Genomic DNA, 22,654 nt, shown 5'->3' on the forward strand with positions numbered 1-22,654 from the left:
CTATCCCTTGACAGCAACTTGTAACTGACCCCCCTAAACAATGAAAATTATCCCAGACCCAAAACCCATTAAAAAGACCAAAAAACCACCCGCCCATACCACCTCTTTGGGAATGTGGGTGTCATATTCTTAAAATTGCTTCCTGCTGGGTATGGGCAAAGTTATCTTTATCCTGAAAGAAAAATTTTAGGTTAATTGTCAAATTCTAGGAAAGGTAACTATATCCTTCATTATCCAGTCTGTGTATAATGCCAAAGTTCAGGGTTTATCTCAAGTCCTTATTCAAGTAGTCTTTGAGACTGGATCATTTCAGCTAGTCATCCCAAATTTGCTCTGAGCACCTTGTAGTTTAAAGCTGATCTGTAGGCACCAGATGTAGATGTAACCAACCATCTTTTTTTTTTTTTTTTGCTTACAAACTGTATGGCCGTGGCAGGCTTCTTGCTAACTGTTCTTTTATCTTAAAGTAACCCATTTCTATAAATCTATACCTTGCCACGTGGCTGGTGGCTTACCGGCGTCTTCACATGCTGCTGGTCATGGCGGCGGCTGCAGTGTCTCTCCGCCTCAGCCTTCTGCTTCCCAGAATTCTCCTCTCTCCTTGTCCCACCTACTTCCTGCCTGGCCACTGGCCAACCAGTGTTTTATTTATTAACCAATGAGAGCAATTTGACATACAGACCGTCCCACAGCACTTCCCCTTTCTTTTTTTTTAAAAAGGAAGGTTTTAAGTTTTACATATCTCCAAAGTCAGCTTGGTATATTTGGGAATTTGGGCGTAGCTTCTCTTACTACTTCCTGCTGGAGGGGGGCGCTGTATCTTACGGGGACACAAAGAAAATTTTAGGATCATGGAGTAGTCTGTGAGACCGTATTGTCTGAGCCAGTTGCCTTGAAACGATTCTGGATGTTGGATCATCTGGGCCATGGTGTCATCGGAGACCTTTCAGGTGGTCTTGGCTGGTCAAACCTGATGTATCTTAATCTTGAACAAATCCATAGCCTCTGGCTTTCTGTGGAAACAAAACCAGAGCCTCTTTTCCAAAGCAACATATCCTTATAGCCAAATTTTGAAGTCAAGGTACCTTTAAAATACACATTTTGGCATAACTCAACAGCTTTTGCAATCAAATGTTTTTCTTCAGTTACAAATATCAAAGAGAACATAATCCAGATTCTCTGTGTGGTAGCCATCTTTACATGGCTTATTTTTTATATTACCTTGAGCCTATTGCTTAAACTGCAGCCTTTTAAGCCTGAAACGGCGCTGCGGCTGCTGGCTCCGCCCACTTCAGCTTCCCAACATGGCGATGGTACCTTTTCCGCCAACTCTGGGAGCCATCCTGGGTCTATGCTTTTATCCAAGCAGTGTGTAGCCCAGAAACCTCTTTTTGTTTTGTACTAGCAAAGGTTAAATCCACCATGCAGCTTAATGTGCCACTTGCAGAGGCCTCATTCCCGCCATACTGCAGATCAAGCTCGCGCACGCTAGGAACCCGCCAGTAGCTCAAACCGGCAGGCTGCCGCTCCTTTGAGAGAGACAATTAGGAAGCTGTTTTTAGCTCCATTTTAGAATCTTTTCTCAGGTTTTAGGTAGAAACTTTTGCCAACACATTGGGCGCCATTTGTAGCTAGAGTTTTCCTGCCTTGCCCACAGTCAGGACAAATCTTTGTCACCCGCCAGTCCCACAGCCGCTCAGACCCAAACAAGTAAACACAGAGACTTATATTGCTTACAAACTGTATGGCCGTGGCAGGCTTCTTGCTAACTGTTCTTTTATCTTAAAGTAACCCATTTCTATAAATCTATACCTTGCCATGTGGCTGGTGGCTTACCGGCGTCTTCACATGCTGCTGGTCATGGCGGCGGCTGCAGTGTCTCTCCCGTAACCAACCATCTTATTAAAATAAAAAACACAGAACCAATGTAAAAGAGAAAGCTGAGAGGTCAGAGCTCAGAGCTAAAATCTTACCTCCTGCAGTGCTCCTAGCTTCCTGAAAGAGAGCTACATCCTGGGTGTCTATCTTTAAATAGTCTTTCTGTTCTGCCTTCTCAATGGTTGTAAACCCAAACACATGACTGCCTCATCACTGCCTGTAAGTACCGCCCTCCAGGTCTTAAAGGCATATGTCTCCAATGCTGGCTGTATCCCTGAATACACAGAGATCTACCTAGCTCTTCTACCAAGTGCTGGGATTAAAGGGGTGTGCCGCCGCCGCCGCCACTGCCACCACCACCACCACCACCACCACGCTCTTGTACTCTTGCTCTAATAGCTCTGATTCTCGGGCAACTTTATTTATTAACATACAATGAAAATCATGTTTCAGTACAAATAAAATACCACCATAACACACCATTGACACCTATAAAGGATTTCAGTGGGCAACTGCTTTGAGTTCAGAAAAAATCTGATTTGGTAATCATGCATTTGCTTGAAGTTATGGCCATCATGGGTATGCCTGCACAAATTAAAACTGACAATGCTCCAGCATATGTCTCTGATAAAATGAACCAGTTTTTTGCTTACTACAATATAAAGCATATTACAGGTATATCACATAATCCTACAGGCCAAGCATTTATAGGAAGATCAAACAGAACTCTAAAGGATATGCTAAATAAACAGAAAGGGGTAACAAAAACCCCCAGAAATAGATTACACAATGCTCTATAAACTTTGAATTTTCTCAGTGCTAATGAGAATGGAACAACAGCTGTGGAGAGACATTAGAAAATAGAAAAAACTACAGAATTAAATCAACCTATATACTTTAAAGATGTGCTGACCTCAGAATGGAAACCAGGATATGTGTTATGTTGTGGACAAGGTTTTGCTTTTGTTTCTACAGGAAAAGAAAAGTTATGAATACCATCAATATTGATAAAGGTTAGATTTGAACAAGAGAGACCTCTTAATTAAAAGAGGTGATAGTTCATCAACCAGCATGATCATCCAATTTAAACTAACTTATACCACTAACAAATGCTTTTCATTTAATCAGATAAAACTTGCCAAAAGGGAACCTATGGTGATATTTTATTTATACTGAAATGTGATTTTAATTGTATGTTAATAAATAAAGTTGCCCGGGGGTCAGAGCTAATAGCAAGCCATTGCAGAAGCTGGCTGTTGGTGGTGCACGCCTTTAATCCCAGCTCTTGGGAGGCAGAGCTAGGCGGATCTCTGTGTGTTCAAGGATACAGCCAGCATGGAGACACACACCTTTAATCTCAATACCAACCATAGAAGACCTGGAGGTCTGTACAGACAGGCAGTGATGAGGAGGTCATGTGGTTGGGTTTGCAACCAATGAGAAGGCAGAACAGAAACACTATAAAAAGACAGACACAAAGGAAGTAGGTCTCTTTCAGAGAGGTAGGACAACAGCAGCAGTGAAGGGTAAGGTTTTTAGCTCTTAGCTATTGCTCTGACCTCTTGGTTTCATCTCTGTATTGGCTCTGTGTTTCTTATTTAATAAGACGGTTGGTTACATCTACATTTGGCACCCAATGTGACAAGAATCCACTAAAAACTGCTTGGCTTGGCTTGGCAGCAGGTCCAGTTTCCGGCCTGGGTGGCCTGGCTCCCTAGCTTGGGCCCAGGTCGGCTTGGTCTCAGGTCGGACTGACCATAGCCCCAAGCAGTTACACTCAGCTGGAGCTACTTCCTTAAAGCCAGTGTTACAAACAGCTCAGGCCTGCCCTGCCGAACAGGGCCCCTGCCTGTAAAGCCAATGCACATGGTTGGAGCTTAAGGAAGCCAGAGCCCAGGCTTGAGTCAGCTCAAGCGGGAACACGTGGCTGCATTTAAGCTTTTAGCCAGAACTTGTAGCTATGCTTTCTTGCTCTCTCTCTCTCTCTCTCTCTCTCTCTCTCTCTCTCTCTCTCTCTCTCTCTCTCTCTCTCTCTTTCTCTCTCTCCCTCTCTCTCTCTCTCCACACCTCTGACACTAGGTGGCTGTTTTGAAATTCCCTTGGATTTCTACTGTTCTATGCAGATTTGGTAAGTCAATTAAAATATCAGATATTTTAAAGGAAACTATTTCAAAATTTTTTTCCACATTAAAAAAATGGATTTTATTTGTACATGGGAAGAAAATTGGGCTTTGTTTGAAATTTTAGGCAGTCTGACAATGGAACAACTATTTGAGAAGATTAATGTTGATCGAATTATGCACTTTATTTTCTTATCCTCATTTTACTATTTAAAAAGATAGTCAATTTAAGTGCCAGGATAAAAGTTTTAGAAAAACCTGTTAAACCTGTAAAAATGAATTATACAGAAATTCAAATTCAGACAGAAGAAATTAACAGTGAAGTTGTTTCAAGGTTGGATCATAAGGTCACAGAAAGAAAGCCTGTTTTCACACAGTCACCCTTAATTTATCCTGTAACTGTACAGCAGCTGCCTGATCAAATGACTACACAAGATATTTGGACTCCAACTGAAATGCTAGGTTTAAGGAGGCAATAGTATCTTATAGCATGCATTCCCCATATGTAAAGCAAATGTTAAACACCCGGTCAACTTTTAATAGAATTATACCACAGGACTGGTGGGAGCTGGCACATGCTGTTCTGGAACCCAGACAACAGCTCCAGTTGCAAATGTGGTTTAAAGATGAGGGTAAAATCATAGAAAAACAATGGAGGGATAAAGGAACACAAATCTGCCAGGATCAACTTATTGGAGAAGGTCAATATGCTTCAGTAAAAACACAATGTTTATATGATGTCCAAACCCTAATTCCATGTCGAACGGCAGCCTTGAATGCATGGGACAGAGTTGAGGAACCAGGAAAAAACTGAGTCATTTATAAAGGTTATACAAGGCCCAAAAGAATCTTTCACAGATTTTTTACAAAGACTGGCTTCAGCAGTAAAGGGAATGGTCCCGGATTCAGAAGCTAGTCAGATAATAATTGAATCTTTGGCCTTTGAGAATGTGAATGCAGCATGCAAAAGAATAATCAGGCCATTAAAGGCAAGATCTGCACCCTTGAAAGATTGGATTAGAGACACATTTAAAGTTGAGGCTCATGACCATGATGATATGTGGGTAGGAGAAGCAATTTCAAAAGGTTTGAGGAATGTTACAGATCAGCTTTGAACTACAAGGTGCTCAGAACAATTTTGAGAGGGCTAGCTGAGATGATCCAGTCTCAAAGATTACTTGAATAAGGACTTGAGATAAACCCTGAACTTTGGCATTATACACAGACTGGATAACGAAGGATATAGTTACCTTTGCTAGAATTTGACAATTAACCTAAAAGTTTTCTTTTTGGGATAAAGATACCTTTGCCCATACCCAGCAGGAAGCAATTTTGAGAATATGACACCCACATTCCCAAAGAGGTGGTGTGGGGAGGGTGGTTTTGAGTCCTTTAATGGGATTTGGGTCTGGGATAATTTTCATTGTTTAGAGGGGTTGGTTACAAGTTGTTGTCAAGGGTTAGGAAAAGGGCTAAGCAAAGGAGATTAGATTTAAGGTTCTTGTTTTAAAAAAAGAGAAAAATTACTAGTTTTAAATACTTTACATTGGATTGGATTGTTTTATGTTATAAACAAATTATATACATTGAAATTGATATTGTTAGAAAATGCTATATGTATATTTCTAATTGTACTTATACCATTCATTTAATAATGTAATGCAATTTTCTGATCCTTGAATGTTATTATTACCAACTATTAGGATATAAAGAAATGAAAGTTAGTAGTTAAACATTATAATAGAACTTGTAGTCATATTAGGTATGTTTTCAAGATTGAGCAGATATATTTTAGATAGCAAGTCATCTTCAAACCCTTCAGAGAGCTACAGAATATGACATTTAAAATGTTTTAATAACTTAGAAAATTTTTCTTTTTGTTATGACTATGAGACATGTCGGTTCCTGGCAGTACCACTCTACTTCAGAGAAAATATGGGCATTGAAGAAACTGCATATGGAGTTAACTTTCATTGTGGCAAAAGTTAGCCACTGGACAAAAAAGTATCCTCAAATCAACTGCTGACAAACAGGACAGACAGGACATGAAACAAAGGACTACTGATTGTTGCCAAAACAAGTGTGGTTATGGCTTTATCAAAAGGCATTCTCTGAGGCCAGGACAATATGGCACCATCCCTGAAGTGGCCTTCACAATCCAGGCAAGGCACAGTGCCCTTTTCTTCAAAGGTAGCTGAACAGGCAGTGGGCCGATGGCTTCTGATATGCAATGGAACAGCAGCTGAAACAGTTATTCTTGAAGAGTAACTAAGCTCATGCCTCTCAATAGTAGACTGGCATTTAATAGATGGATGTGAAGAAGAACGGGATGGTGAGATGAAGCCACATATACACAGCCAAGAAGAATGGACAGCTGAATTCAAAAACCGTCAGCAATTTCCAGAATTTAAAATCCTGAATCATGACAGGACACTAGAGGAATTCAGGTGTTTCTGGTACATGGACTGCTCTCACCCAATGTGAGGTTGAATTGTTGACCTTGTGTACATCCTACTTTACAAATGAGTCTGTCAGATACACTAAGCCTATAGGCTGAAGATGATGCCCCAACACTGTGGAGAAACCTCAGGTGACTGTCCAGGCAGCTGGCTGTTTCTGTCAACTCACAATTTTTTTGGAACTTGCTTCCATGTACTTCCTGTTTTTATTTTTTATTAGGTAATATTATTTCCTTCTTGGGTCTCTGAGGGAGTTGAAGATTAGTTAGTTATAGCTGAAGATTAGTTAGTTATAGTTGAAAATTATTTAGGATAGTAAGTGAATTAGGTACATTTTGGACTTACCAAAATAGGATAGATAAGGGAATTATTTTCTCTGAATTTGTCAAATACAAATGGACTAAACATTGTTTAGGTATTTTTTACTTGTATATATTGTATATAGTTATTGTACTTTTGTATATAGTTTTTCTTACGTTAGTCATAACCTTTTTCCTTTTTTCTTTTTATTAAAATAGAAAAGGGGAAATGTGGTGATATTTTATTTGTATTGAAATGTGATTTTATTTGTATGTTAATAAATAAAGTTGCCCAGGAGTCAGAGCTATTAGAGCCATAGTAAGAGCCTGGCGGTGGTGGAGCCCGCCTTTAATACCAGCACTTGGTAGGCAGAGCTAGGTAGATCCCTGTGTGGTCAAGGATACAGCCAGCATTGGACACACATGCCTTTAATCTCAATACCAATCATAGACGACCTGGTGGTCTGTACAGACAGGCAGTGACTAGGAGGTCATGTGGTTGGGTTTACAACCAATGAGAAACCAGAGCAGAAACACTATAAAAAGACAGACACACAGGAAGTAGGTCTCTTTCGGAGAGGTAGGGCAACAACAACAGTGAAGGGTAAGGTTTTTAGCTCTTAGCTATTGCTCTGATCTCTTGGCTTTCATCTCTGTATTGGCTCTGTGCTTCTTATTTAATAAGACGGTTGGTTACTTCTACAGGAACCTCCCCAAAGTTAGGCTTGGGGAATTTTTTTTTTTTTGTTTTTTGTTTTTCAGGAGAATGAAGGTTAAAGAATCTGAAGAACACTGGACAAATGAGACATCTGAAGAAATAGGACAAATCACCCAGAAAAAAATGTCCCAAGAAAAGGTGTAAATTGGCCTATTGGTATATCACATATAATATTTCATAAGCCTTCCTAAATGTTTGTTTCTTCTCTTCTCTATAGACACTTAACACAAATGTTTTTTATGTGGTCCCAGTTCAATTAAACATTAAAGCTGACTTTGGAGTTGGAGAATGGCTCTCTTCTTCTCTAAACACAAGCATGTTTGCTAAAAGGAAAATGTTAAATCTCTGTATCATGTCAGAAGAAAGAGCCATCTGATATGGGACAGAAGAAAACCAAAATTAAGGGACTATTCTATTGCCACTAATCTCAATTCTTTGCTTCTATTTTGATTCTTTAAATGTTTCTTAAGGTATGACTTTTATATCAAAATTTATATGATTAGTGTGTGGTGATAATCTAATTAGTATGTATACATATATATTTGAAACTTTTGTTATGATATTAGTGGTCATATAGAGTACTAACTAATTCTAGAAAAGAAGGCTTCATTTAGCTACCTATACATGTTTTTGTGTTGGAGTCTCTATCAGTTTTCTGCAGGAAATCATGACCAGGCCTAACAGCAAATTTGAAGTCTCCAGAAAGATGATGGGGCTCCACAAAAATAATTCCACATGGACAATAGTAATACCACTAAGCTGACAAACATCACCCAAAGATCAGCTTTGGACAATTTTGAGATGGCTAGCTGAGATGATCCAGCATCACAGACTATTTGAGCAAGGACTTGAGACAAGCCCTGAACTTTTGCATTCTGCAGAGACGAGACAACAAATGATATAGCTACCTCTCCTGGAACTTGACAATTAACCCAAAAATTTTCATTTCAGGTTTTCCTAAAGATGCCTTTGCCCCCAAACAGCAAGAAGCAATTTTAAGAACATGACACCCACATTCCCAAGAGGTGGGGTCTGTGGTTTTTGGTCTTTCAGTGGGTTTTGCATTTGGGATAATTGTCATTGTTTAGGAGGGTTGGTTATAAGTTGTTGTTAATTGTCAGGAAATACACGAAACACAGGAGATTAGATTTAAGGCTCTTGTTTGAAAAAATTTTGTTATTGTTAATGGTCACAAAAGGCTAACCAAAGAGAATAGATTTGAGTTTCTTGTTTGAAAAAAAGAAGAAATATAAAAGAGGTAGGTTATTGAATCTACTCTGGAAAAAGATAAAAATGATAAATCAAAGGATAGATTATTGAATATACTCTCAAAAGAAAAAAATAAGGATATAGATATGACATAGATAAAAAGGTAGACTATTAAATCTACTTTTAAAAGGCAACTACTAGTTTTAAATACTTTACATTGGATTTCAGTTTTTTATATTGTATACAAATTATGTATATTGACACAAGTTTGAGATTTTTTTTTAGAAACTACTGTACATATATTTCTAATCTTGTTCAAGGTATTGTACCTATTCATTTAACAATGTAATGCAATCTGCTAATCCTTGAATATTATTATTACCAACTATTAGGATATAAAGTAATGAAAGTTAGTAGTTAGACATTACAATCAAACTTGTAGTCACATTAGGTATGTTTTTAAGGTCAAGCAGAGTTATATTTTAGATAGACAGGTCATCTTCAAACACTTCAGAGATCTACAGAATATGGCATTTAAAATGTTTTAATAACATACATTTTTTATTTTTTATGTATATGAGTCCATGTCAGCTCCCTGGCAGCACCAGTCTACTTCAGAATAGATATGGGCATTGAATAAACTGCATATGGAGTTAAATTTCATTGTGGCAAAAGTTAGCCACTGGACAAGAAAATGCCCTTGAATTGACTGCTGACAGTATGCTGTCCAAAATGGACAAGCAGGACACAAAACAAAGGAATACCGATACTTGCCAAGACAAGTGTGGTTGCAGTCGTGGCAAAATTCATCCTCTAAGGCCAGGACAATATGGCAGCATTGCTGCAGTGACTTTTGCAATCCAGAAAAGGTACAATGCCACTTCCTTCAAAGGCAGCTGAACAGGCAGTGGACCGGCTCTTAGTGTGCAGTGGAACAGTAGCTGGAACAATTATTTTTGGAGCAGTACCTAGGCTTATGGAGTCTGGCTTCTCAATGGTAGACTGGTATTTAATAAAGAAGATGAATCATCCCACAAGCTGAGAAGAATGGTCAGTAGAATTCCAAAAATACCAGCAATTTCCAGAATTTAAAATCATGAATCATGACAGGACACTGGTGGAATTCAGGTTTATCTGGTACATGGAATGCTTGGACTGAACATGAGGTCAAGCTGTACGCCTTTTGTACATCCTACTTCACAAATGAATCTGTCAGATTTGCAAAGCATGTAGGCCAAAGATGATACTGTAACGTGCAGACAACCTTGGGTGACTGTAACACAAATTTTTAAAACAGTCTTCTTAATAAAAACTCAGGGCCAGATATTTGGCTGATAGCTGAGAGATCAGAGGGACAGAATAAGCCACAGCTACCTTACTCACCATCTTCTCAGCTGATCCAGTTTCCTCAAACTGGAAGCCTCTGAGTCCTCATCAGAATGTATCTCAGCTGAATTGCTGCTAAAAGCTTAAAAAGCCTAAAAATCTCTTGTTCCTGGTCCTCATGCCTTATATACCTTTCTGCTTCCTGCCATCGCTTCCTGGCATTAAACTCGTATGTCTTTACCAAGCAAGACATGAGATCTCAAGTGCTGTGATTAAAGGTGTGTGTCACCATGCCTGCCTTTTTCCAGTGTGGCCTTGAACTCACAGAGATCTGGATGGACCTCTGCCTCCCAAGTGATAGGATTAAAGTTGTATGTGCCACCATTTTCTGGCCTCTTTGTCCATGTAGTGACTGTTCTGTTCTCTGACCCCAGATAAGTTTATCACCATAGGTGACTGTCTAGGAAGCTGGCTGTTTCTGTCAACTTACATTTTTTAGAAGTTGCTTGTTTGCATTTCCTGTTTTACTAGGTAATATTATTTCCTTCTTGGGTCTCTGAGGAATTTGAAGATTAGATAGTTGTAGTTATAGTTTTTCTTGTTAAGGAATTCAGAAAGGAAACTCACTAAGAGGAGTTAAGTGTATAAGTTTGAAAGACATCATAAGGTAATTTTCTGTTGGTAATACAAGATAGGATAGACAGTGAATTTGGTACATTTTGGACTCACTAAAATAGGATAGACAATGAAATATTTTCTCTGAGTTTGTCAAATGCAAATTGACTAGACATTGTTGATATATTTATTGCTTGTATATATTGTATATAGTTATTGTACTTATTATACATAGTTTTTCTTATAATAGTTATAACTTTGTTTTACTTTTTATTAGACAAAAAAAGGGGAAATGTGATATTTTGTTTGTGCTGAAATGTGGTGATATTTTATTTATGCTTTAATAAATAAATCTTGCCTGGATATCAGAGGAAATAGCAAGCCATTTTAAGTAAACAAAGAAGTCGGTCAATGGCAGCACATGCCCTTTATCCTATCCCTTGGCAGGCAGGATCTCTGTGTGTTCAAGGCCACACTGGAAACAGGCATGGCCTTAAGTTCCAAAACTGGTTAACCATGAAGGTCTGGAGGTCTGTACAGACAGACAGAAAGTGACAGAGCTGGGTAGGAAGAGGGAGTGATGTAGCTGAATGGAGAGAACAAATCATGTGGCAGAACAGCAAGGCATACAGGCATGGGTAAACAGGAAGTCATGGCATTTGGAAGCTGCATAATTCTTGAGGTAATGTTGGCTGGCGGCTTTCCCTATTTCCCTGATCTCTCTAAGGATTTCATCCCTATATTTGGCTCTGTGTTTTTTATTTATTAAGACCATTTAGAAATTTGTCTACATAAGATAGGCTTGGTTTTCATTCAAAATAGGTTATAGAGGCATCACAATGCTTTAAAACAGATTAATGATAAGACCTTATAGGTTGATGGTTGTTCTGGAGAATGAACAGCTTGACAGTTTAATTTCTTCATTTAATTAAAAAATTATTTATTGATCTCTTTTGCTGGGTTCTTAGTACACACACATAAGTAAAAGATGATTCTTGCTGTTGAAATGCTAAATGTCATGGACACAGCAAAAAACAAAACACATAAAACTGTTACATTCTAATGTGCATCTAATATAATTAAGGCAATAGAAGAGAAATGGTGCTGAGATCAAAGACCAAGGTTTTATCTAATGGAGTACTTCAAAGAGGAAAAATGTGGATGTTAAAGAAAAGTAATTGTTTGATACAAAGAAAGGTTGAAGAAAGGTATTCCAGATAAAGGAGAGATAAAAAGTATATATATAATGCTACTCATGTACTCACTCATAACAAGAGTAGCTCAAATGGACTCTTCTCATGAAACTAAGATGCTAACAGTCATCCTGTTGGACTGCATGACCTGCTTTATCAGGTATATTTTACATCATGCTCCATCTTTTACATTGTCATGCATCCATATTCCTTTGACTTCTGACTCATCATTAATATTTAGATATCTTTGCTTTCTGCATTTGGTACATGAACAAAAACTCATTTTTAACTTACCCTTCCAATAGTTTTCATAGGTATTTCTGATTCTTTCTACAAATAAGTTATCTGTATATACTTCTTTTTAAAAGATCAAAGACTTATCTATTACTACCATTTTGTTAATAATTCATCATCCTCTTGCTATAATTCTTCTTTAGATTATTTCTTTTGTGGGAACTAATTAATAAGGAGAAAGAATGTCCTATCAGCCATTGTTAAAGAAGGCACAGAACTAGATAAATGGGATATATTCAAAGTTAGGACTAAAGAAATTTAATTATACTTCCAAATTCAGCACTGCATTATTATATAGGCAGAAATAGGTGCCTTGTCTTATATTACAGCAAATTATGCATTCATCACATGAAAAAAAAACTTTGTGTGTAGAAACACTACAGAATAAAACTTACAATTATGTTTCAGAGAACCAGAAAAATATTTCCATATCCTGGTGATAATTTAGACTCCCCAGATGGTCACCAATGTCTCTGTAAATATGAAAGGAAGAAATAATAGAAATTACTAAAGACATTCCCCAGAGTGAACTTTCTGAATGTAAGTACATTATCCCTAAGCTCCAGTCTTAGTTTGCGTTACTATTGCTATAATGAAACATCATGACCAAAAGCAAGTTGAGGAGGAAAAGTTTTATTTGGCCTGCACTTTCACATCCATAGTCCATCGCTAAAGGATAGAAAAATAAAAAGGGTGTGAACCTGGAGGCAGGTGCTGATAAAAAGGCTATAAAGGGGTGCTGCTTACTGGCTTTCCATGACTTGCTCAGCCTGCTCTCTTATAGAATTCAGGACCTGGATGGTCCCACCTACAATGTGCTGGGCCCTCCACCATCAATCACTAATTAAGAAAATGCCCTACAGTCTTGCCTACAGCCTGATCTTACAGAAACATTTTTTTTTTCCATTGGGATTCCTTCCTCTCTGATGACCCTAGCTTGTGTCTAGTTGACATAAAATTTGCCAAAATAGCCCCTCATATGAGACATATGGGCATAGTCAGGGTTAATATTTTTGTTAATATCAGATGAACTTTTTCAGTTGTATTTGTCATGTGTGATTGTTTTATAGTCTATCACTAGAATCTCTTAGTTTTATGCAAAAGAGTAGTCAAAGATGTGGAAGTCATCAAGAGAATAGATGCAAATACTGAAAATAAGGATGCAGAGAAAAGGCACTCCTATACATTTCTTGTGTGAATGTCAACTAGTACAGCCACTAACTATGTAAATCAGTATTTGTGTTCCACAAGAAAATAAAAACTACTGTTTGATCAGGCTATATCACTCCTATGTATACACTTCTTAAAATTAATGTCAGCTTACTGTAAAGATACCTGGATACTTATATTTATTGCTTAAATATTTATAATAGCCCAGCCTAAGTTCCCATGAACAGTTAAAAAATGTGGTATATAGCTGAGAATGTAGCTCAGTAGTAGAGTACTTGCCTGGTATGCATAAGGTCCTGTAGTCAGTCCCCGGTATCTATGACAATAACAACACCACCAAATAAGAAAATGTGGCCTATACATATATAATAGGGTTTTATGTGGTCATAAAGAATGAAATTAATGCCATTTGTTAAAATATGGGTAGAACTGCATTTTTTATGCTCAAAACTCAGAGAGACAAATATGACATTTTCTTTCATTGGCAACATATACATTTATAATACAACTATCTGTAAAACATCAAAATAGAAGGGAGACTAGTCAGGGGTAGTAGAGAGACCAGTAAGAGAATGTAGAGGCAACAAGGGAGGGTGATGAATATAAAAGATATGCACAATGATGTGTTGTGGAATAGAATATTCATTTAACTATGTAAAGATGTGTTGCATTTGTTTATGCTGCATTTGTTTAACTGTATAAAGATGTGTTGCTATTTTACCTTGCCTGTCTAAGGCACATGTTTCAGCTGATCTGGCGGCAGGGATACCTGCTTTTCCTGGTTTTGATGACTTGCTGTTGACCATGCTCAGCTTCCTTTGTGAGCTCTGTCTACCATACTCTTTATCTCCCATTGCTTTTATCCTTTCTCTTGTTTATGCTATTGTCCCACCCCTATTATTCTTTGGTATTGTTGCAATTTTCCTCATGTTGGTCATCATCTTTCTTTCTATTTATTTTGAGAACTTTATCATTCATCTTAGGAACTGCACAAGGATTTGAAGAAGCCCAGCTATGGGCATCTTTAAAGCTATGTTTTCAGCTTAACAGGATGTTTACTGTTCAAAATCATATAATTTCTTTAAGAACAAATTTCTAGCATGAACTCTTCCATCATGGACTAGTAAACCTTACTTTTCAACTTTATCTTACTGTTGCTGAGTGACCTTAAACAAGACATTTGACCTCTCTTTAACTTTAATGTCTTTCTTTGGGTTACAAAAGTGGACATAATTACTATACCTTTCAATTGCTTAAGAAACTTGACTGTACTTTCTAATACAATACACTAATAAACACTGTTGGCATTATTATAATATTACCAAATTTCACCAGTTTACAAAAACTCTATGTTATACTAGTTTTCTCTGAGTGACCATTTGCACCCAAATTCTTACATGGACTTGGACTTACTTGAATGGCATTTTCTCGTTGAGGCCATTTCTAGTGAGTGATCCTATTTAAACATTTTATCCTATGCTTGGCTTCATTATTCTTCATTATACCTGTTAGATTCTAATGATATATTTGCATTTTGAGGGATTTCCTTCAACTTGAATGTTAACAGAAAATGATTTTTAAATATTTGGATGACAGGTAAATTACCAAGTACTACCTAACTCATATTAAGTTCTTAATAATTGATAAATAAACTAAGATCTTATAGATTTATTGTAGCAATCAAGTAAAATATATTTCAGAAGGCTTCTTCATAAGATTAACACTATAAATGTGAATTATCAATTCTTTCAGTTGTAATTGACAGTTGCTCACAATCTAAAACTTACATTTCTGCAGGCAATGTCAATACCACTAATTTCTCTGATTTGGTGGTTATATAATGACCTCAAACTCAGTTCAGCATTTTTGGTGTCTGATGTGGATTTTGAATTAATGATTGTCAGAGTATGAGGACAAGAATAGTCTGAAAGCAAATGTAAGACAGAGGAATTGGAAGTAAGACCCTAAGCACAGTGTTCAACTTGAATGATGATTACTGTTATCATGAATTGCACAAAATAATTAATATTCATGAAACTTTGACCATTGCACTCAAACTTGGGGTGGAAATTCATATAAATTGATAAAGGCCATTGTCATCTTATTGTCACCATTTACCACAAAAGATATAATATTAATCCTTATGGCCGGGCGTTGGTGGCGCACGCCTTTAATCCCAGCACTCGGGAGGCAGAGGCAGGCGGATCTCTGTGAGTTCGAGGCCAGCCTGGGCTACCAAGTGAGCTCCAGGAAAGGCGCAAAGCTACACAGAGAAACCCTGTCTCGAAAAAACCAAAAAAAAAAAAAAAAATATTAATCCTTATGGAGAATCTGGTTTTCTCAGGAAATGACCAGTCACCACCTTATCACTCATAGTGATTAGTTCTAGGAAACTGTGAGGGTGGAAGCTCACATTGTCATGAAAGGAGATGCTATAACTGCAGTAGTGTAACAAGTTGTTCTGTGAGAATTATTTAGTGGTGAAGTATGTGGATGACTAGCAGTATCAATGTTACTACAGGAACAGAGTCACTGGAGGTATTCAAATCCCAGAGAGTAGTGGGAACAGAAAAGAGTGAGGTTACTTTTGTTCATTTTATTATTAAGAAATTTTCCATTCATTTTACATACCAACCACTGATTCCCCTCTCCTCCCTCCTCCCGCCCCCCAGCCTTTCTCCCCAACCCACCCTCCATTCCCACCTCCTCCAAGACAAGATCCCCCATGGGGTGTCAGCAGAGCCTGGTACACTCAGTTGAGGCAGGTCCAAGCCCCTCCCTCCTGCACCAAGGCTGTACAAGGTGTTCTACAATAGGCACTGGGCTCAAAAAGCCCACTCATGCACTAGGGATGGATCCTGAACCCACTGCCTGAGGTTCCCTAAACATTTCAAGCTAAACAACTGTCTCACTTATCCAGGAGGCCTAGTCTAGTCCCATGGGGGCTCCACAGCTATTGGTCCATGCATTTCCACTAGTTTGGCTGGCCATCTCTGTACATTTTCCCACCATGATCTCGATGTCCCTTACTCATAGAATCCCTCCTCTCTCTCATCGATTGGACTCCTGGAGCTTGGGCTGGCACCTGGCCATGTATCTCTGCATCTGCTTCCATAAGTTACTGGATGAAGGCTCTATGATGACAGTTAGGGTATTCACTAATCTGATTACCAGAGTAGGCCAGTTCAGGTACCCTCTCGACTATTGCTAGTAGTCTAAGGTGGGATCATCCTTGTGGATTCCTGGGAACTTCCCTAGCACTCTGTTTCTCCCTGTTTCCATGATGTCTTCATATATCATGATATCTCTTTCCTTGCTCTCCTACTCTGTCCCTGTTCCAGCTTGAACCTCCCATTTCCATATGTGCTCATCCCCCATCCATTGCCCTCCATTCCCCCCCTCACCCCCAGTTTGCTTGTGTGGATCTCATCTACTTTTCCTTCCCTGGGTGATCTATGCCTCTCTCTTAGGGTCCTCCTTACTAGCTAGCCTCTCTGGAGCTGTGGGTTGCAGACTGGTTATTCTTTACTTTATATCTAGTATTCACTTATGAATGAGTAACATACCATGTTTGTCCTTCTAAGTCTGGGTTACCTCAATCAGGATATTTTCTAGTTCCATTCAGTTGCCTGCAAACCTCATGATATTGTTTTTCTCTGCTGAGTAGTACTCCATTGTGTATGTGTGCCACATTTTCTTTATCAATTCTTAGGTTGAGGGGCATCTAGGTTGTTTCCAGGTTTTGACTTTGGTTTTATATGAATATATAAAATGACTTTGGCAAACCTGATAACAGTAAGTAGTAACAAATGGTATCCTACTCTTATGGGAATAAAGAATTGAGATGAAAACAAATTAGGGAATGCTGTAGTCACCTGTCATGACATTGTTGTCCCAAAGTAATAATAAAACATTGGTGATTTTTCTGATGTGTTAGTCAGTTAAAATCCCTAAGAGCTATGTTCATTATTTTAAAGTAGTTAATTCACTAACATATCCTGACAGAATACTTAAATATAGTCTTTCCTATTTAAGAATCCACATGCATTGACTTTTTCAATACTCTATGCCTATAAGTAGTGTCTCCTACAAAAACACGAGTATCTATCTGGTGATATCACTCTGTATGTGTGTGCTAGACTCTTCTAAGAAAACATGTAGAGTAAAAAAGACATACAATTTTTAAAGCACAGATCACTTACTTTGAAGCTTTTAGTAATACACATCAGGATGGTAATCAGTGTAGAGCAGTGAAGAATGAACCATCCACAGCTAGTGTGGTAGTTTGAAAGTAGTTTGTTTATGGCCCTCATAATCTTATAAGGAATGGTGCTATAAGGAGGTGTGGCTTTGTTGGAGTGGCTATGGCCTTGTTGGAGGAAGTGTGTCACTGTGGAGGCAGGCATTGAGCTCTCTTATGCTCAGAATACCACCCAGTGTCTCAGTCGACTTCCTGTTGCCTGCAAGATGTAGGACTCTGAGCTACTACTCCAGCATCCATGTCTGCCTGCATGCTGCCGTGCTCCCCATTATGATGATAATGGACTGAAGCTCTGAAACTGTAACTGAGCCATGTCAATTAAATGTTTTCTTTATAGGAGTTGCCATAATCGGGGTAGGGGATTTAGCTCAGTGGCAGAGAGCTTGCCTAGCAAGCACAAGGCCCTGGGTTCAATCCTCGGCTCAAAAAATAAAAAAAGAGTTGCCATAATCGTGATGTCTTTTCACAGACACAGAAACCCTTACTAAGACAAGTAGTATTGGTTAACCTAAGAACTGAGTACATATAATTAATCTCTGAACCTTACTGGTATCCATAGCCCAGGTTACTGCCAACAAAATTTTGTCTTTGCTTTTGATAAATGAGTACAAGTGAGCTGCCTCAGTAACTGGGAGTTTTCCAAGTTGGATGAAACAAAGGCAATTGTCAAATCTAGGAACCCACCATTCTGGCTTATTTGAAAATAAGATTTGAATAGCTGTTTGTGTTACTACCAACCTATACCCAGAGTACAAAGATGGGAAGTGCAGCTGCTCTGGGGGACAGTGAATGAGCTTTCTCTCTGCAGCAGGCAGTGTTCTTGAATTATCTGACCTTGCTTGCTGTAAGCTTTTCACTAGATACTTGAGAACTGTAAAAATTAATTTTGACAGGTATGCATTTTTCTTTTGTGGCGGACTAGAACCTTGAAATTTCTTATTTTGCCAGTTTGGGGCACAACACTCCTGTCTTTTTCCTTATGTTCATAATTCTTTCCTCCCCTATCAATTTCTGGTCACTCAAGACATAGTTTCAAGTTTTTTTTCACTGTTCCCCTGAAATAATTTCCCTTGAGCCCAAAGAACTAGTAGAAGTATAGACTTTCTGTTTTTTCTCATCTTTTATTTATTAGTTCTTTGATAATTTTGTATAATCTATTTTTCATGGTACTTTCTTTTTATAGTATTTTTTAAAATACAATATATTTGGTAACATTTTTTCCCATCCCCAACTCATCCAAGATCTTACCCACTTCCCTACCCACACAATTTCATTCCTATTCATTTTGTACTGGCTAGGTTTATGTCAACTTGACACAGCTAAAGTCATCTGAGAGGAGGGAACCTCAATTGAGAAAATGCTTCCATGGGATCAGGCTGTAGGCAAACTTGTGGGGCATTTTCTTAATTAGTCATGATGGGAGAGGGCCCATCCTATTGTCACTGGGTTCATCCATAGACTGGTGGTCCTGGGTTCTATAATAAAACAGCCATGGGTAGCAAGCCAGTAGGCTGAGAATCCATTAAGAGCAGGACAATTATCAGCACCCCTTCATGATCTCTGCATCAGCTCCTGCCTCCAGTATCCTGCTCTGTTTGAGTCCCTGCAGTAACTTCCTTCAATAATGAACAATGCTCTAGAAGCATAAGCCAAATAAACACTTTTTTCCTAAGTTTCTTTGGTCATGATGTTTCATCATAGCAATAGAAACCCTGACTAAGACAGAAATTGGTACCAGGATAGTGAGGTACTACTGCCTGGATGGTCAGGAACCAGAGACTGGATAGCCCAGAGACCAAGTGTAGAACCATCCATGACTAGCAAAAGGAGGCAGAAGGAAGAAGGAAGAGGAGGAGGAAGAAGAGGAGGAGGAGGAGGAAGAGGAGAATCAATTAAATGAATCCTAATGATATTCTCCTATACTCATATACTCATAGGTTGGTGCCTTGTTCAGTCATCATTATAGAGGCTTCCTCTGGCATCAGATGGGAGCAGATATAGAGACCTACAGTCAGACATTCTGTGGAGAGAGAATCTAAATTGGAGGTCTCTATTGGGTCCAGCCCCCTGAGGATCAGGTAACCCCATAGAAGAGGGGCAGTAAGATTGTGAGAGTCACAGGGGATGGAGGACACCAGGAGAACATGGCCCACTAAATCAACTAAGTAGGTCTCACATGGACTCATAAAGACTAAAGCAGTAAACATGCGGCCTGCATGGGTTTTCTCCATGGCCTCTGCATTTATGTTATGGTTGCAAGCATGGTATTCTTGTGGGACTCCTAACAGTGGTAGCAGGTGTATGTAGCAGGAATCTTAAAGAGTTTTATTAATAAGATCAGACCTGTGGCCAGTTATTGGGGTGAATGCTGGAAGTCAGAGAAGCAGAATAAGCCACAGCTAACCTCACCTGGCTAATTTCTCAGCTGGTCTTGTTTCCTCAGACTGGAACCTTCTGTGTCCTCATCCCAATGGCTCTCAGCTGAACTGCTGCTCGAAAGCCTGAAGCTTAACCAGCCAAATGCTTAACCAGCCAAATGCTTCTAGTTTCTGGTCCTCACGCCTTATATACCTTTCTGCTTTCTACCATCACTCCCTGGGATTAAAGGCATGAGTCACCATGCCTGGCTGTTTCCAATGTGGCCTTGAACTCAGAGATCCCAGATGGATTTCTGCCTCTGGAATGCTAGGATTAAAGGTGTGTGCTATCACTGCCTAGCTAGTGGCTTTTCTGTTCTCTGACCTCAGATAAGTTTATTAAGGTACACAATATTTTGGGGAACACAATACCACCACAGGTGTATCTCTGACTCTCTTGCCTGCTCTTGGGACTCATTTCCTCCTATTGGGTTGTATTGTCCATGAGGTCTTTCACCTTGTCTTATTGTTTCTTATTTTGTTCTGTTTGGCTCTCATCTCATAGAAGCCTGCTCTTTCCTGAAGGTAAATGGAGGCAGAGTAGATGAGGGAGAGGGAAAGTGTGTGTGGGGGAGTCTGAGAGGAATATAGGGAGGAGAAACTGTGGTTGGGATGTATTGTATAAGAATATATTTTTAATAAATAAATAAAAATAATTCTGGAATTGATGGTAATTTTATGGAAAAAAATGTGAAATATGTGCCTATCTTCTGTTCTCTGTGCACGTATCTTTCAAATATTAAATGTTATTTTCCCATATCTTCTTTTTTCTAGATTTTCATTCAATTTTCTATTTATAAGCCTGATAGGGTTATGATATGTCTATCTATGGCTTCATAAATTTTTTCTGTACTAATTTCTTTGCTTTGGGTACATTAATGCTCTACATATTGACCTAACTATATCATCTGCAATTTCCATCAACTTCCCTTAATGTTCACTGGCACTTTCTTTTGTTATTTCAATTCTAATAATGAGACAGTGAATCTCTTTTCTTTTTGTGATTTCATTTTTTAAACTTTAATTTGGTTATCTTCTGGTTTCTCATCTAAGACCTTCTATCTATCTATCTATCTATCTATCTATCTATCTATCTATCTATCTATCTATCTATCTATCTATCTATCTATCTATTTATTCATTTATCTTTCTATTTAAATCATGGGATATAGTTATAATAGCTACTTTAAAGTCTTGATCCCTCCAACATCAGGATCATCTTATAGTTGAAACTTATTATGTCTTTTCCCCAAATAGGTAGTAAAATTTCCCTGGTTCTTGTTAATTGGGGCATTTAAAATACTTTATTATGAAGTCTGGGTCCTCTTATCGTACTCTGGAGAAGTTTCTTTTTTTTCATTTGTTTTAGAAGATAAGTAACTCAGCTTCTGCCTTATACTCTATGACTGATAGTCTTCATTGCTTAAAGTTTTAAGACTTTGATCTGCTGCATTACTTTATCTGACACATGTACCACTTAGCAGACAGTCTAGGGCCATGGTTGAAATCCAAATTCATTTTAAATTCTCAAAGTCTACCATGAAGCTATAGGTCTGTTCCATACTTGTGCTGCTCATGAATTCATGTGAAATAAAGGTGATAAATTAAATTGTAATGTTCTTCTCAAACCTTTTGGTGTGCTGCCTTTAAGTTGGGCCCAACTGAGATGATTCACAGGCAGAATTACTGGAATACTTTCCTTGACATTCTTCATTCTGGAATTGCCACACACACTCTCTATCCTACAGGAATCCACTTTTCTGTTTTCTCTAATAAGATAATGAGGTTTCTGTCAGAATTTCAGCCACTTGTGCCACCCTCCCCCTCATTGCAGTTACTCCTTTGGAGAAAACTTGCAAAGGGAAGTGAGAAAAATTAGGAGACTTACTCCTCCATGGGCTGTTCCTTCAAATTTTTGCTTACCTCATAGTTCCCTGTTTATTACCTTCTAGCCAAGGTAGGTACTTAACATGTTTTCAGAGATTTTATTAATAATTGGTGAAAATGCCATAATGCCTTATTTACTTGTTACTGTTTTTGAGACAGCATGGCACTATGTAGTTTATTTAGTATATACGCCCCCAACTCCATTGCCAAACAAAACTCATTTTCCTCCTTCAGCCTCTGAAGTGCTAGGATTTTAGTTAAGCACTACTAAGCCTAATTAGTTCTGTTTTGATTTTAGTGGGGTTTTATTTTTTGCCATTTTTCTCTCCATTAAGTAGATTTTTTTTGGTTATCCTTTTCCTTTACTTCATTCCAAAGTCACTTTATAAGATCATTTTAAAATGTTTTCTTTCATTGTGACTTTGCTGGTCTACAACTTTTGGCCCAAAACTCATTGAGCTCAGTTCATAATTCTGTGACATATTTTTTGCTTATTGTACCTATGCTACATCCAAATATAGCCTCAAATATCATATCCCACCTATAGAAGCAGTTCAATATCATCATTTCCAGTCTCTGTTGAAGAACAGTTTTGGCTTCCATTCATACGCACTTACACTGCCTCCAGTCTTTTCTTTTTCTTTTTTTGGTTTTTCAAGACAGGGTTTCTCTGTGTAGCTCTGGCTGCCTGGAACTCTCTCAGTAGACCAGGCTGGACTCAAACACACAGAGATCTGCCTGCCTCTGCCTCCAAAGTGCTGAGATTAAAGACGAATGCCACTACCACCTGCAGTTGGAAGAAACAAGA

The 22,654-nt window shown here is 38.4% G+C and overlaps 1 protein-coding gene across 6 annotated transcripts in view; it reads left to right on the forward strand.

Moving 5' to 3' along the window:
- The window catches only part of Gabra3 (gamma-aminobutyric acid type A receptor subunit alpha3), a 240,401-nt gene that overhangs the window by 112,913 nt on the left and 104,834 nt on the right, over positions 1-22,654 (forward strand). The gene's annotated exons all lie outside the window — the stretch shown is intronic.

The sequence above is a fragment of the Peromyscus maniculatus genome, chromosome X, assembly GCF_049852395.1.
Source record: "Peromyscus maniculatus bairdii isolate BWxNUB_F1_BW_parent chromosome X, HU_Pman_BW_mat_3.1, whole genome shotgun sequence".
Lineage (NCBI taxonomy): Eukaryota > Metazoa > Chordata > Mammalia > Rodentia > Cricetidae > Peromyscus > Peromyscus maniculatus.